At 32.0% G+C, this 16,563-nt stretch overlaps 1 long non-coding RNA gene across 1 annotated transcript; it reads right to left on the bottom strand.

Annotated features, from left to right (window-relative positions):
* Positions 1-8,415: 8,415 nt before the first annotated feature.
* On the bottom strand, positions 8,416-9,946 carry LOC102585286 (uncharacterized). The gene is made up of 2 exons (XR_367750.2): positions 9,776-9,946; positions 8,416-8,914 (listed from the first exon to the last, which is right to left on the bottom strand). It is a non-coding gene; the product is annotated as an uncharacterized lncRNA (long non-coding RNA).
* Positions 9,947-16,563: the final 6,617 nt, after the last annotated feature.

A 16,563-nucleotide genomic window follows, 5' to 3' on the forward strand; every position in this document is an offset into this window, starting at 1 on the left:
TTCCTAGTTTTGTTTTATTAAGGTGTTGCGGGGTCTGTCCCAACATCCTACTAAGTATTTTAGAGGCTTCATAGACAGTCAGTCAGTTAGTTTTGAGTCTCTTATCTATGTATATATGTAAGTATTCTATTTTGAGACTCGAGTTGCCTTTTTGGCCAGATATGTATCATTTAAGTTGTTTATGTCTCTGCATAGCATTGAGTTATTCTGTTGAGTAGGTTTCCGCTGAGTTAAGAAAGCCAGGCCAAGGGTTCGCTTGGGGCCAACAATGGTCTCCGAGTGCCGGTCCCGCCCAGGGTGTAGGCTCGGGGCGTGACATGCCCTAAGTCGAAGGATTATGTAGATCACTTATATAAGATGAGATTAATTCAGTTTTTGAGTGGCTTAAACGATTCTTATGATCAAGCCCGTAGACAAATCCTTTTGAAAGGTGTTACTCCTTCCTTAAATCAAGCCTATGCTATGATAATTGAGGATGAAATCCAGCATTTAGCTCCTGTAGTGAATGTGGTTGACAAATCTGATCCAATGGCCATGCACATTAATAAACCTCAAGGATATAATCATGGAAACACCAACTACAAAGGGAGGAGGTGTGATTATTGTCATTTTACTGGGCACACTAAAGAGAATTGCTACAAGTTAGTTGGTTATCCTCCAGACTGGAAGAATAGGAAGAGAACAAGTTACAGTGCTGGTACTTCAAGAGGATCATCTGGAGTGAACAATCAGGGATATGGATCTCCTAGTGGATTCGGAAGCCAGTCAAACAGTAATATTCAACACTCAGCAAATCACGTCTCTAAGGATCACTTGGATCAGACTAAGATAACTTCAACCAGTCACGAAGTTAACAATGCATTTGTAGCCAAAGGACACAGTTTCACAGATGGAGAATACAATCAAATCATGAATTTGCTGAACAAGGACACAAAGGAGCTGAATCAAACCAACATGACAGGTATGGCCACTTGTTTATTATCCAATGTTTGTTCACAAAGCTGGATAGTAGACTCTGGTGCATCCCATCATGTAGTTGCAGATAATTGTTTATTGACAAAGAAGAGAAACCTAATTAATTCCAAAGGAGACAAAGTTCATCTTCCTACAGGAGATAGGGTTGATATATCACACATTGGAGAGGCTAATGTGTTTGAGAATGAATCTGTGAAGGATGTATTACATGTTCCAGATTTCAAGTTTAACTTGTTGTCTGTTTCAAAGATCACCAAAGAGTTGTCCTGTTTTGTTTCCTTTTATCCTGATTTCTGTGTATTTCAGGATCTTTACAATGGCAAGGTGAAGGGGATTGGTAAGGAAGAAGGAGGTTTATACACTTTCAAAACTGAATATCAAACCAAGAAAAAAGAGAGAACACAAGATCATCATGTGGTGGCTGCAGGAGTATCACTGCATGACTGTAAACTTTGGCATAAAAGGCTTGGACACCCTTCTCCTCTTGTCATGAAAAATCTAGATATCTTGGTTACCAATAAAGACTTAGAATCTTTGAATGCTTGTCCAGTTTGCCCTATTGCTAAACAAACTAGGCTTTGTTTTCCTAGTAGTGTTTCTAGATCTTCTATGATGTTTGATGTTGTACATATGGATCTATGGGGTCCATATAAGACTCCAACGTTTGATAAGAAGTACTATTTCTTAACTGTTGTTGATGACTACAGTAGATACACTTGGATCCATTTATTACAACTTAAGTCTGAATCTATTGTTGCCATTAAAAACTACTTGATAATGGTTAAAACTTAATTTGGTGCATCTGTCAAAACAGTGAGATCAGACAATGGAACTGAGTTTTTCAATTCTCAATTTCATGAGTTGTTTTTGTCCCTAGGAATCCTTCATCAGAGTAGTTGTCCTCACACACCACAACAAAATGGTGTATTGGAGAGGAAACATAGACAAATTCTGAATATGGCCAGGGCTATCAGGTTTCAGTCTCATATGCCCATAAGATATTGGGGACTTTGTGTCAAGGCAGCAGTGTATTTAATGAACAGGTTGCCTTCCACAACCACTGCTGGGAAAAGTCCCTATGAACTACTATTTTCCAAATTTCCATCACTGAGCCATCTAAGAGTAATTGGTTGTCTTTGCTATGCCTCGACTGTTCCTAAAGGTGAAAAATTCACAGAAAGAGCTAAGCCTACTATACTGATGGGGTATTCGGAAACACAGAAAGGGTATTTGTTAATGGACATTCAGACAAAAAGGCTATTTGTAAGTAGAGATGTTACTTTCCAGGAAAATGTATTCCCCTTTGATCCATCAAAATTCAAAGAGCCATCCACTGAAGTCATGTCTCATCCTATAACAGTCCATGATAACTTCCTTTATGAATATAGTGATGTTAATCAAGAGATACCAGATTCAATATTTCCAGAACCACCTATGGAGTTGTCATCAGATGCACTCTTATGTTCTCAGGATGCAGATACTCCAGCTACAACTTCACAGCTCATTGAGCCTGTTGTTGAAGTACCATCTGTATCTAACTCTCCACCAGTTGAAGTTATATTAAGAAAGACCAGTAGAGTCACCAGGCAACCAATATGGATGAAAGATTATACAGCTCCCATGAGAGGTCAAACCTGCAGGTATCCTCTGGCGAATCATCTTTCTTACAACAATATGTCACCACATTATCATAGTTATTTGGCTAAGTTCTCTGCATTGGTGGAACCATCAACATTCAAGCAAGCTAGTAAGGATAAGAGGTGGATTCAGGCCATGGAATTAGAGATTAAGGCCTTAGAGGAAAACAAGACTTGGGTGGTAGTTGACTTACCACATGGAAAGAATGCAGTGGGCTCAAAATGGGTATACAAAATCAAGTACAAAGCTAATGGAGAGGTGGAAAGGTTTAAGGCTAGATTAGTAGCCAAAGGTTATAGTCAACTAGAGGGGTTGGACTATCATGAAACCTTCTCCCCTGTTGCAAAAATGGTTACTTTTAGGAGTGTCATTGCTTTGGCTGTGTCAAGGGGTTGGTGTTTGTATCAAATGGATGTATATAATGTTTTTTTACAAGGAGATCTGGATGAGGAAGTGTATATGAAAATGCCAGAAGGTTTTGGGACACAAGGCACACAAAAGGTCTGCAAATTGTTGAAGTCATTATATGGACTCAAGCAGGCTTCTAGGCAATGGAATATCAAACTTACATCTGCCTTACTGACAGCAGGCTTTACTCAGAGTACTTTTGATTATTCCTTGTTCACACTAAAAAGGAAAGCAGAGATAGTTGTGATCTTAGTTTATGTAGATGATTTACTCATCACTGGAAACAGTGAATCATTAATCAAGGAGGCAAAGGAGATACTACACCAGCAGTTCAAATTGAAGGACTTGGGGGAACTTAGATACTTTCTGGGAATTGAGGTATTAAGATCCAAGGCTGGAGTTGTTCTGAATCAAAGAAAGTATATACTGGAACTAATATCTGATACAGGTTTAAGTGGAGCAAAACCTGCAGTCACTCCACTAGAATCAAACCTAAAGTTAACTTCTTTAGAATACGATCAGGCCACTGGACTGCATGGGGAGGATGCTTTGACAGACATCACTTCCTATCAGAAATTAGTGGGGAAATTGATGTATGCTACAATCACAAGGCCTGATATTTGTTATGCAGTCCAGACATTAAGCCAATTTATGCAGCAGCCTAAGAAGTCTCACTGGGAAGCAGCCACAAGGGTAGTCAGATATCTGAAGGGGACTATTGGACAAGGTGTTTGGTTAAAGTCGCAGCCTTCTACCACCTTGACATGCTGGTGTGACTCAGACTGGGTTGCCTGCCCCAACACCAGGAGATCTGTTACAGGATATGTAGTAAAGTTTGGGGATTCCCTAGTGTCCTGGAAGTCCAAGAAAAAACACACTGTATCTAGAAGCTCAGCTGAAGCTGAGTACAGGAGCATGGCTTCAGCTGTAGCAGAGGTGACTTGGTTGCTTGGATTATTCAAAGAATTGAATGTGCCCATTCAAATGCCTGTTACAGTGTTCAGAGATAGTAAATCTGCCATTCAATTGGCAGCAAATCCTGTATTCCATGAAAGAACCAAGCATATTGAAATTGATTGCCACTTTATTAGAGACAAATTCAAGACAGGCCTGATCCTCCCATCATATGTACCTACACAGCACCAGCTAGCTGATCTACTCACTAAAGGATTGGGACAAGTTCAACATCAACATCTGTTAAGCAAGCTGGGAGTGCTTAATGTTTTGCACCCTTCAGCTTGAGGGGAAGTGTTGAAGTATGAAGATATTTGAAGTATGCAGCAATGAATAACAAGAATGTATCTAGTCCATAAAGAGTCCAGATTCAATACGATAGTGTACTAGTTCATAGAAGAGTCTAGATTCATGAGTTAGTTACAGTTAGTTATACTAGTACTGTTACATCGAGTCATTTAGTGTGTGCAGAGTTATTGTTAGTAGTGGATCAGGAAGATATTTTCAGTAGTATTAAAGAGATGAGAAATACTATAAATTGATGATTGATTGTAAAGATCTGACAGATGAAAATTCTCTTTCTAATGAATTCATTCTTTTCTCTCTAAATCTCAGTCTGCAAAAGATCTGTAGATGCTTCCTTTGAGTTCCTTAGTCTAGTTTTCACACGTGCATACGCTGCTTCATTGAGGTTTTGCTTGCTTCGCCGGAGCTCACTGGTCGGAGTAGTGCAGCCGCAAGATTTGGTGTTGTTGTTGTAGTCAACCTCGATGTGAGAACAGAGGTAGATTTTCATGGTGGTTGACTTGGAACGAGAGAGATAAGAGGAGAGGGGGAGGGGAGAAAGGGTTTTTGTTGGTGGTTTGGGTTTTGCCGGAGGAGGCGACAATGGTGACTGCTGGTCGAGCAGCAAGAGAAAAATAAAAAAGAAAAAGCATTCTCATTCGGGAGTTCACTTGAATTTGATGTATACCCAATTTGATTTTTTTTATTTTCAAATCTGATCCAGATCTCTTTTTGGATGATATAAATACGTGTCATTTTATCTTTAATTGAATTGATTGGTTCTTAAAAGTTTTTTACATGAGAGTTTAAAGTGGTGTGAAATCAACAATGGTGAATTCAATGAAGGAATTTGGTTGCTATGGAGAAGAAAGACAATAAATAAGAAAAAAAAATACATATATTTTTAAAAAAGATATTAAAAATAAAGTTTTAATATTTGTTTTTTGCGTTCACTCTCTTTGAGAGAGAGTGAAATACACTCTCTTTGCCGGCTAAGCATTCAAGGAGGTATTAATTTTAGTTTTAAACACTTCACGAGGGTGATAGGACTCTCGTAAAATTAAAGTGTGTAATTGAAAATTCGAATATAGATTAGGGAGGCTTTTTGCCATTTTCTCATTTTTTTAGCAGTCAATCTTATTAAGAAGAAATCAATGAGAATAGAGGAAGGCTATTTGAACAAAATTTTGCAAGGTTAGTAATAAAATTTTGCTCAGCTGTCAATTATTCTGGTTACCTTTTCGTTTTATTAATTATGCTCTACATTTAATTTGAGTTGGCCAAAAAATGAGTTATTTTAGCTTTGATTTGAAGGTCCGTAACAAAGTAGTTTGTTCTGAATTTAAATATTTAACTACAAACGAAAAATTGTTGGGCTGCCTTTCAACAAGGCTGATGAAAATAAGGTGAGAAAAATGAAGAGTAGATCATTAGACGTCATTCCTTAAATTCTCTGTTTGATATGAGATTAAACATGTAACAAGTTTTGATCTAAAGAAGCAGCCTCTAGAGTAATTTGTGTATTTTTGTGATGATAGTGTAAGCGTATATGTCTAGCTCTAGGCTTATAGTTTGAATAATGGTATGCAGAAGCATCTCTAAATTGGTTAACAACAAACTTTTGAAAAAAACACTTCTCTCCCTTAATTTCTCCGTTATGATTTGGTTTTGAAAATCACAAGAATAACATCATCAGTGGAAGAAGTATTACAAATGAAATTCTATGCTGCAGGAAATAAAAATTAACTACACCAAATACTACTTTAAAAAATGTCATGCATTTCAGTTCTTGGATAGCCTTAATGAAAATATATATAACTTGTGTTCTTCTTTCAATTGAATTCAACATATATTAGTATTGTCTAAAATATAATTTTTGTTTGAATTCTACATATATTATATTAGTATATTGTCTAAGCGATGTACATGTCTTTTAGCATGCGTGACTTCGATTCTTCTTTCTTTTCTTTTTTTATTGGAATGAGGCAACTAAGACATGGCTATGTTAGACACACCAAAAAAGAAAAGGCAACAGAAGTTAGTATACTCACTACTTGCACTTCAAGATTCTCTATAGTGTAGGTTAACAAAATTAATGGATTGATGTATATCCATACGGTTTTCTATTATTCCTTTTACCTCCACTGTTAAGTAGACCAAATTCTATTTGCTAGAATTTTTGTCTTGACTTTCATAGTCTCTTGCATATTTGATAGCATTACTTTTCTATTTACTAGCACATAGTCAGTTTGTTTGAAACTAAAACATTTACTAAAATATTTGGTGTTTCTAATTAATCCAAAAAATGGTGTCAACTTAAATGATTATACTTGATTTCTTTCACTAAAATTCTGTATACGTAACTTTGTTAGTCGGAAAGGATTTGTTGAATCATATTATCCAACAATATAAATATGTTACAACAGCTTCTTGGTACTGTTGATTTAATTATTGACTAAGAATTTCAAAATCCTTATTCAAGAAATCTGACTTTGTAAAAGAGTGTGAATTTTCTTAAGCGTTGTTCCCACTATTCTATGAAACTTGTGAATTGAAATGGCAACATTAGGATCCTTTATGCAATTAAATGGATGCACAAAGTTAGGGTACCTAACTTAGCACTTGTAAACCTCAATATGTATAGGAATCAATCATCAGCTAGGTTATTATAAAGTATAGGTACATAAAAGTTATTGGCTGATAAAGTAAGCTAAACAACTAATGTAAAGGCAAATTACCTAGTTCTGAGGAAAGTATGCAGAATGAACTTATATATTCAGCCCGTCAAAAGCCTCGGTTCATACATGAATAAAAATGTGAATCTTCATAACATGATACAAAATAAAAATTAAAAGGTATTGCAGCAGTCCAAAACGAAGGAGAAAATTAAAACAGAACAATGGTAACAAATTTAACACTCATTTGAGATGGGAAAGGAGTTTAATGAAGTAATGGAAGATAGAAACGAAGTTTGGGATTAGGTGATCGCCGAAGCTGAACACCAGGTCTGGAGAAGTAGTGAAAGATTTTCTTGCTAAATATAACCAAAGTTTCATAATTCCTTATATTTTTCAATCCATCTGAGTCGGATAATGATCAGTTAAGCAGTTTCGGAAGGTGAACAGAAAGTGATTACTCGCAAAATTCATCCAGATTTAATTGTTATTATACTTGTACAATATCTACTCTATCTTCTGCCCCAACTATAATGGATCAAAATGTAAAAATGAATACGAATTGTTCCTATGTTGAGGGTGTTATTAATAGTTTAACACTTATCCAATCATTATAGGTGAAAAACATTCCAACTTAATGTACTTAGAGAATTTAGAAAAACATTAGTACGTATGATATTGAAAGGGATCAATAGTGAGTCAATCTTGATCCATGGTAATTCTATCATTAAACTAGACCAATCTGTTTTAACAAACGAAAAAGTTTTCAAAATTGATCAGTAAATATCAATACCTTAAGGAGTTTTCAGTACTTTGACGGCAAGCTAGCGCAACAATTGTTATCTACTTCGCAAGCAGGTTTTTTATATTGGTAATTCATTCCAACTTGAAAACTGAAACTATCTTTGGCCTTGCACCAAAGATATCAGCATGGTTTCCCAAGTCTGTACGGAGCTTGAAGAAAGTAAAAGAGCTTTAGCATTTTGCTATTTTTTCTCATCTCTAAGCACCATGGCAGTAACAATTGTAAAGCTTTGTCTTGACACCTAATTTTATGTGATGTCTAAACACCTGTTAGCATACATAATTAGAAAGATAGTTAACGATTACGATTTATACATCACATCCGTCAGATTGTGCTAATACGGGATGTTTTGTGCACTGGATTGCCCCTTTACTATTTTATATAAGGAAATCATAAACTTTCTGTTTTACTTTGGGAGGTGAAAGTTAATACATTTTTCTTAAGATCTAGCTTTCAAGTCCAGGGTGAATTGAACTTGAGGTGGTCAGCAGAAGACCTGCAAAACTATCACTCTAATTTTCTTTAACATCTAAACACCATCACAGTAACAGATTGAGGACTTACCTCAGACAGAAAACAGATTGAAAACTCATGTAAGACGTAGAAGAAGCTGATTGATCATAGGAACATACGAAGGTAAGTATGAGGAGCAAGAAAAACCAAAACACACACAGCTAGAAACAAAACAAAGCACAACCATGTTAAGAGTTAGATACAGGACAGCTAGTGCCTCAGAAGGCTTATTGAAATGACCAAAACAGCCTAGTCTTTAGGAAGATCTAAAGCTACTCATTGTAGGACCAACCACGCAACGGTAAAGCAACAACATGCTATATATATACTCTAGCAAGTCAAATTGAAGCAAATGAAATCAATACATGAAGGTGAAAACAAAATAGGACCTCGACAACAACTCTTATGACCAGCTATATGTGGACAATAGATGTTTGATGTATAAAAAGAAATAGAAAAGTTTGAATTAAGAATGATAAAGAAACAGCAAACCAAAGAAGGAAGCAAAGAGGGAAGAAGGAGTGCCCATTTTTTCTCCTTGGTAATTGTCAGTGGGAAGAGCGTGAGTTGCTACTGTGTTTAAATCACGCGAAAACCCAAAAGGACACCAAATGATGAAACTATCCTTGGTCCAGATTTTGTTGCATCTTCAACAATTTACCTGTTCAGTTGGTGGACGATCAAACTTTAGGAGATAGATACTTTAGAAAATCTTTCATGGAAGTAGACGCTTTAGATTCTTGAACTTCAAGACGTCATTGCCAAATAGAGTTGCCATTGTGCCTATCTGATGTTAGCTAGTACTAATCTGCTAAGATGAACTTTTCGGGTTACAACACGCTCATTTATTGATTTAGCTCATTCAGCTGACATAATTTCAATTCAACCCGTCTATTTGACACCCCTTAATGTAAGTTGTAGTCAAGAACTAATTAAAAAGGTAGTAAGCCTTTCCCTTTAATTTCAAGATAACAATATTAAATATTTCAACTTAATCAATTCTTACAAAACAGAGTTAAATTGAAAAGGAAAAGCTATCATTACAGCACAAGACTGAGGATGATATTTCAAGAGCAAAGTTTTTTTAAGCATAGGAGAAGCACTGAAGGAGAAATATGATTGTTTTTTTTCAAATAACTACTGAGTGTAGGATTAGGGAGAAATAGGAACACTGAATCCACAGACAACAAAAATACAAAAAATCCAGTAAACCAAGAATAATCAGTAAATTGCAACTAAGTAAAAGCATAAAGAAGTGAAATTTGACCATTCTATTTCTTACTATATCAATCCCCAAAAATGGTGGGTTAGATTTTTTGAAGTAGTCGGGTTCTCCCGAGAAGGAAAAATCGTCAACTGCCTATATACGTAACTCCAAAAACGTAGGACAATCAGAAATCGCGGCTGAGTAAAGGTATAAAGAAGCCAAATTTTAACATGCATTTTTTTAAAAGTTAACAGACAAAAATGTTGGATTAGATTTTTTCCAGAATTTGGATTCTTCTATTCAGAAGATACTCACCTGAATTGAAAAAGCGACATCAAGCAGAAGCAAAGCGGTAAACTTCAGCGAGCAGAACAGGAAGCAACCAAGGTGGAGGAAGATGGAAGCCTGAAGGGACGCGTGTTAAGATAAAAAGTGGATGAAGTTGTGGTTTTTGTGTAAAATTGGAAGTAAAATGGCAACACTACCCTTATGAGCAAGCACATATGTCGTCGGAGTGATGCTTGGTAAGCACCAACTCCCTCTTATATACTCCCTCCGTTTCAAAAAGATTGATCTGGTTTGACTTGGCACGAAGTTTAAGAAATTAAAGAAGACTTTTGAATCTTGTGGTCCTAAATTAAAGTTATGTCAAATGTACAAAATTGCCCTTAATCTTGTGGTCTTAAACATGCCACGTGGAAAGCAAAAAGTAAAATGTTACCACAAAAAGTCATTTTTTTGAAACTGACTAAAAAGGAAATGAGATCATTCTTTGTGAAACAGAGGGAGTAGTAAAAAAAAAAAAATAGTAGTAAAAGAAAAAAAAAGAATACTTGATAAGAAGTATGATTACTTTTTATATATTTATAATTGAATATCCTCCTTATATGAAGAAGTTGAATTCGCATTTTTTATGACTTTTACTTACGAAATTAAAGGTATATTTAGTTGTCATTAACGTTTATCTTCTTCTTATTCTCCTAAAATGATAAAAAAAAAAAAACATGCTTATGATTTATGTATTTTTTTTTTATTGGCTTATAATTAATTTAGTTATGTTATTTATATATTTCTATTTTTCCTAGTGAATTTTAATGTTATAACATAAGATTTGTTGGGAGGGGTAATATTTTAATTTTTTTATAGGATTCAAAGTCATGTAAATATCTAATTACATCTTATCTAAAAGCAAAATTACTTTCCATCAATGGACAACTTAATTAATCGCCTTTTTCTTAATTATTCTTGGTCATTAGATATTTTCCCATAAGCTTCTCACATCCCAATTGATGTTAACGTTTAATATTTCCATCAAATTACTATTATCAGTATTAAAGTGTAGAAGTGTAGTTGTTGTGCTTGATCTATATTGAATATTTTTTTTTTGAAAAATAAATCTATATTGAATATTATTTTGATGGTAACAAGAATCACAAAGAAGTCTTTGGACGAATTATACAATGAATATTAAATCTCATGATAAGGCTTTTCCTCCTAAGCATAATAACTATATATCCATTTCCTTTTGTCTTCATGGCTTTCCGTATGCACAAATAATTTAAATAATCCATTAAATGACCAAATTAAATCAATAATGAGTTGTCTTTATCTCATCCATTAGATTCTGTCAATAACCAACTCATATAAATGAATTTATAATTTATAAATTAAGAATATGTATCACCATCAACACAAACGACAGAGAAAAGGTGCAAATTTACCAGTTTATTTTATTTACTTATTACTTTCTATGAATATTTATAAAAATGTATATTATTGTTTCAGCAATTTTTTGTTTACTAAGCACCACTCTATACTGTTATTCGACAACTATATTGGAAATTTCAATAAAATTTCAAATAATTTAATTGAAACGGAAAGAAAAAGCGTGCAAGTTTAACAGAAAAGGTTCTCGTATGAATCATTAATTTGAGTTTTACTTGAAATTGTCCAAACTTTAACATTTGATGTCTAATATTTTCTGAAGTTGAAAAGAGCAATATGTAAGTGGGGGCTGGGAAAAATGTATTTGTACTAATATTTCTCTGATTAATTATTCAAAGCACTAAAGAAAGACTAAAAGTGGTTATTTTTATTTACTGAGAATTCCAAAAGACAATCAGTAGCAAAATTTATCGTTAATTCAAGTAGACAAAAATATACCCCAAATCTTCTTCTTTTTCGTCATCTTCAATTTCAGGTATTCGATGAAGTATATAACAATTGGTAGTTGATTCTTTCATATTTATAGATTTTGAGTGCTATACTAATATTTTTTATAGGTAATATTGTATTTTTCTTTTTTATGTTATATATACAATATACAATCATCTCTCTCTTTTTTTTTTATAATTTCTGACAACATTTGGTTAATCATGGTAGGACTCAATAAAATTATGTGTTCGAATATGTATCTTCAAATTAATTAAAGTATTATATATGTCAATTAGTAGCATCAATTTTGCAAAGTTTTCTAACCTCAACTTGTGAATTGTTATTTTCTTTTTGTATGTTTTGATTTTTATTTTATAACACAAAAAGTCCATAGTATATATGTTATTTAAAAGCTACCATTTACAATACAAAATTTATAATATGTTTTAGGAATAAACGTTCAGCACACGTTCCTTGGAACTAGTATTATTAAAAGTGGAAAGTTCCCAACTTAAACATTGGATTACCATTTTACCCCTACACTAAATAAAAATATTATCAAAATATCTTATTAATCAAATATTAAATAATAATCATAATATATATATATATATATATATATCCTTTTCTCTTATTAGTTAAATATAAGTTATTCCTGAAAAGGTTGCAACACTTGAGCCTCGACACATTCCGTTACTACCATTGAATTGAAATTGTAATGGCTTGTGGTTAAAACATTCAGTTACAACCATTGAAATCACGTTATAATTCTCCGAGGTAAATTCTTATTGCCTATTTAATGTATCTTTATATGAATTTTCAGTTTAAAATTCTCTTCAAACTCTTGACTTTTTTTTATCCCTTTTTATAGTTAATGTTATTAATTGAATCACTGCTTTAATTAATTTTACATGAAAAATTCCTTTTCACCCAATTCTATATCTTATTCATTCTAATTCCAAAAGTTTAGGCATTAAAGGCAACGGAAGGTGTGCCATGCATTAAATATGGAGGAATGTTCATCTTCTAATTGTTATTGGAGAGTGAAGACTATAATTGTGTGAATTTTTCCATTATTGTGGCATCTGCCAATAAATAATAAGCATTTTACATGTAACTTTTATTTATTTTGTCTTTTGAATTTCCTCAAATCATAATATAATCATATATCATATATTTATATAAAAAGAACTCTAGGCTGGCCTACGTGGAGCCATCACAAGCAAGAATTTCCTTTTAAATTTATTTATTTCCAAAATACTCTTCCCCTTTCATGAAAATATGTGACTTTTATGAACAGTTGCGACTTTTATGAAAAATTGTGACTTTTATAAAAGATTGTTACCTTTCTGAAGGGTTGTGACCTTTCTGAAGGGTTGTAACTTTCCAAAGAGTTGTGACATTTCCGGTAAGGCACAATAAGCATTTGTTCACACTACCTTTTTTGTCTATAAATAGAGGAATTTCCTCTCATTTTAAAACAACAAAAATTCTGAACTTCTTCTTCTCCTTTTACACAATTAAATATTCATGTACTTTGCTCCTGTTGAGTGGCTCACTGACATCATTGTTTTTGTATCAATACACTTGTGAATAGAATCGTTCCATCATGAGAGGATCTATTACTTTAAACCTCGAGTACTAGAGGGAGATAATTTTCTTAAGGGAACATTGTGCATTCAGTGAACTCAATTTTTTCCTTTATGTTTCATTCTATTGTTATAGATCCTGGTATATTTTTTTACGGTCATTAATTTATGCTTATGATATTAATTGTTGTTTTTGAGTACATGTTTTAAACTTTTTGTTTATGTTTCTGTAAAGTTATTGTTATAAGTATTTGTTAGTACAGATAAATATTATTTATTTATTAGAAATAATTTCCCAAAAATATCAAATAGTAACACTTCCCGGAGGCAAAATGATAAATTATAAAATCAAATTAAAGATGATTGATTGAAGGATAGATGATAAGATGTTATAATTATCATTTTCCTTTATATTATTAATGTTCGTTACTACGTAATCTTGTATGTAAGACAACATAGTGTTTTAGTTTTAATGACGGATAAATTTTAAATATTATTTTATAAATTTTGTGATATCTAATTTCCGCGCGAAGCATGGATAATTTTACTACTACGAATAATAATCATTTCATAGTGTGTAGCTTTTAGTTATTTGTCTTTTGAATTTCCTCCAATCATAATATAATAATAATCATTTCACAGTGTGTAGCTTTTATTTATTTTGTCTTTTGAGTTTTCTTGGATCATAATATTGTTATGTAGTATAATTATATTTACATGTTTCATTCCACTATATAAAGTCCACAATAGAGTGATAATTTTTACTTATTTTTGTTCGATCAGAGATTTCCTCTTTCCCATAAAAAAATATTTGTCCTTTCTCGTCTTATTCTACTCAGCAACATCTGAATAGGTATATTCATGGTGTACATTAATTTCTCCTTTGCTGCTTATCAATATTAGTTGTAGCTTGTGGAAAATATGTTTCCTTTAATTTTCATACTATTTGAGTCTTTTATTTTATGTTATGACTGTCAATTTGATTTGTTATTTTGAAAAGTCAACTGTCAATATCTCACACATAATTGTGTTATATTTTATAATATAATTATATGTACACAACTTAACAAATTATTTTTTTACAGATGATAGAATTAATAATTTTGAATCAAGCAAAGGAGACAAAGGGTACATTTACATGTAATTATATGATAATTAAATCTTTCCATAATTATTATTTTTGTAACAAATAATAATTCATTTATTTATTGTAGGTTTACACCGTGAAATGGATAATGATTTACTATTCATAGTAAGGAAGTATGTTGATCGAATTTATGTACAATTTTTATTAAATACTACATTCCTTTGATGACAACTTCTTAATATATATGCAACTATAAGAAGGTGGAGGTTGTTATTTCTTAAAAAGAAAGGCAAAAATTATAAGACATGAAACATTTTACAACCATGACACCAACATTTTAAATTATTTATTGTGACATATTATATAAAACTTTTAATAAGTTAAATATTCGATGTATATTATAAGAATTGCATATTTAAAGTCGTTAGAGTAATTTACTTTTGAAATTCAGTTGATAACAATATATATGATGTACCTTGCAATTAATAATTTAGGTTGAATCGACTCATTATTCATTAATTTGAGCTTGTATTTATTCTTCAAATTCAATGTAATTCATCACATCACATATCTATATTACCTTAAAAGCATGAACTCCTAACTTGGATATTAAATTACTATAATACCCCTAACTTAGGTTGTGACTTTTTTGATAAGTTGTGACTTTTTTCAAAGGGTTGTGATTTTTTGATGAGTTGTGACTTTTCCAAAGAGTTGTGACTTTTGCAAAGGGTTGTGACTTCCCGGAAAGGTCATGACTTTTCAGATAAGACAAAAATAAATACTTGTTCATACTACCCTTTGTTGACTATAAATAGAGGGGTTTCCTCTCATTTTCAACTACAATTTTTTTTACTCTTCTTCCTCTTGCATTTAAAAATATTTCGTGTGATTTATTGTCATTAAGTGAGTTTGAAGTTTAGCGGAATATGAGGTACCACTATTATGATGAAGTAAATTGTACTATCCTAAGAGGGTATATTCCTTAACCTCGAGTACTTGAGGAAAATAATTCTGATGATAAAATAATTTTTTTTTGCTTAGTTTATACATTAGTATGTAATGTTCAAATATATGAAGTTAACATGATGAAGTCTAAATTCATTTGTTTTTGTTAACAATTTCTCTTGTGATGTAGATATATGTTCCTAAATATCTTTTCAAAAATTAGTAAACTTCTCAAGAATTAGAGAATTGTCACGATTTGTTTTTTATGCTCAAGACAAAATAATGACTTTATTTATCAATGCTACTTATGTAATTTAGATTGTCAGAAAGTTTGCTTCAAAATAGTTATTACTATATATACAGTGCCCTTTTGTTTTATTGATTTACTATTTCTTAATATTTAAGTATTTTTGACGAAAAAAAGTTTATATGACTTGTAATAACGTCAGTTGAAGTTTGTAATAGTTTAACTTTTATTGTAGTCTAAATTCATTTGTTTTTATTAACAATTTCTCTTGTGGTGTAGATATATGCTTCTGAATATCTTATTCTAAAATCATTGAACTTCTCAAGAGTTAGAGAATAGTCACGATTTATTTTTTTGATGCCCAAGACAGAAAAATGACTTTATTTATCAATGCTACTTATGTAATTTATATTGTCAGAAAGTTTGCTTCAAAATAGTTATTACTATGTAAACATTGCCATTTTATTTTTACTAATTTACTATTTCTTAATATTTCAGTATTTTCGAAGAAGAAAAATTCATATGACTTGTAATAACGACAATTGAAGTTTGTATTAGTTTAATTTTTACTGTAGTCTAAATTCATTTGTTTTTGTTAACAATTTCTCTTGTGATGTAGATATATGTTCCTGAATATCTTTTCAAAAATTATTAAACTTCTCAAGAATTAGAGAATTGTCACGATTTATTTTATTTTTTTGCTCAAGAAAAAATAATGACTTTATTTATCAATGCTACTTATGTAATTTATATTGTCAGAAAGTTTGCTTCAAAATAGTTATTACTATGTAAACATTGCCATTTTATTTTTACTAATTTACTATTTCTTAATATTTTAGTATTTTCGACAAAAAAAGTTCATATGACTTCTAATAACGCCAGTTGAAGTTTGTATTAGTTTATTTTTTATTTTTTATGAGATAAATATTTTCATTAATGTGAATCTCTCTCTCTCTCTCTCTCTCTATATATATATATGTTTTATATTAAAAAATAGAAAACGATTGGTTTTAAGAGTCACCACTTAAATTTTAAAGAGAAATTAAGAAAACTGATTTTTTTCCAAAAGATTAAAACA

Source organism: Solanum tuberosum, unplaced genomic scaffold (genome assembly GCF_000226075.1).
Source record: "Solanum tuberosum cultivar DM 1-3 516 R44 unplaced genomic scaffold, SolTub_3.0 scf00165, whole genome shotgun sequence".
Taxonomy (NCBI): Eukaryota; Viridiplantae; Streptophyta; class Magnoliopsida; order Solanales; family Solanaceae; genus Solanum; species Solanum tuberosum.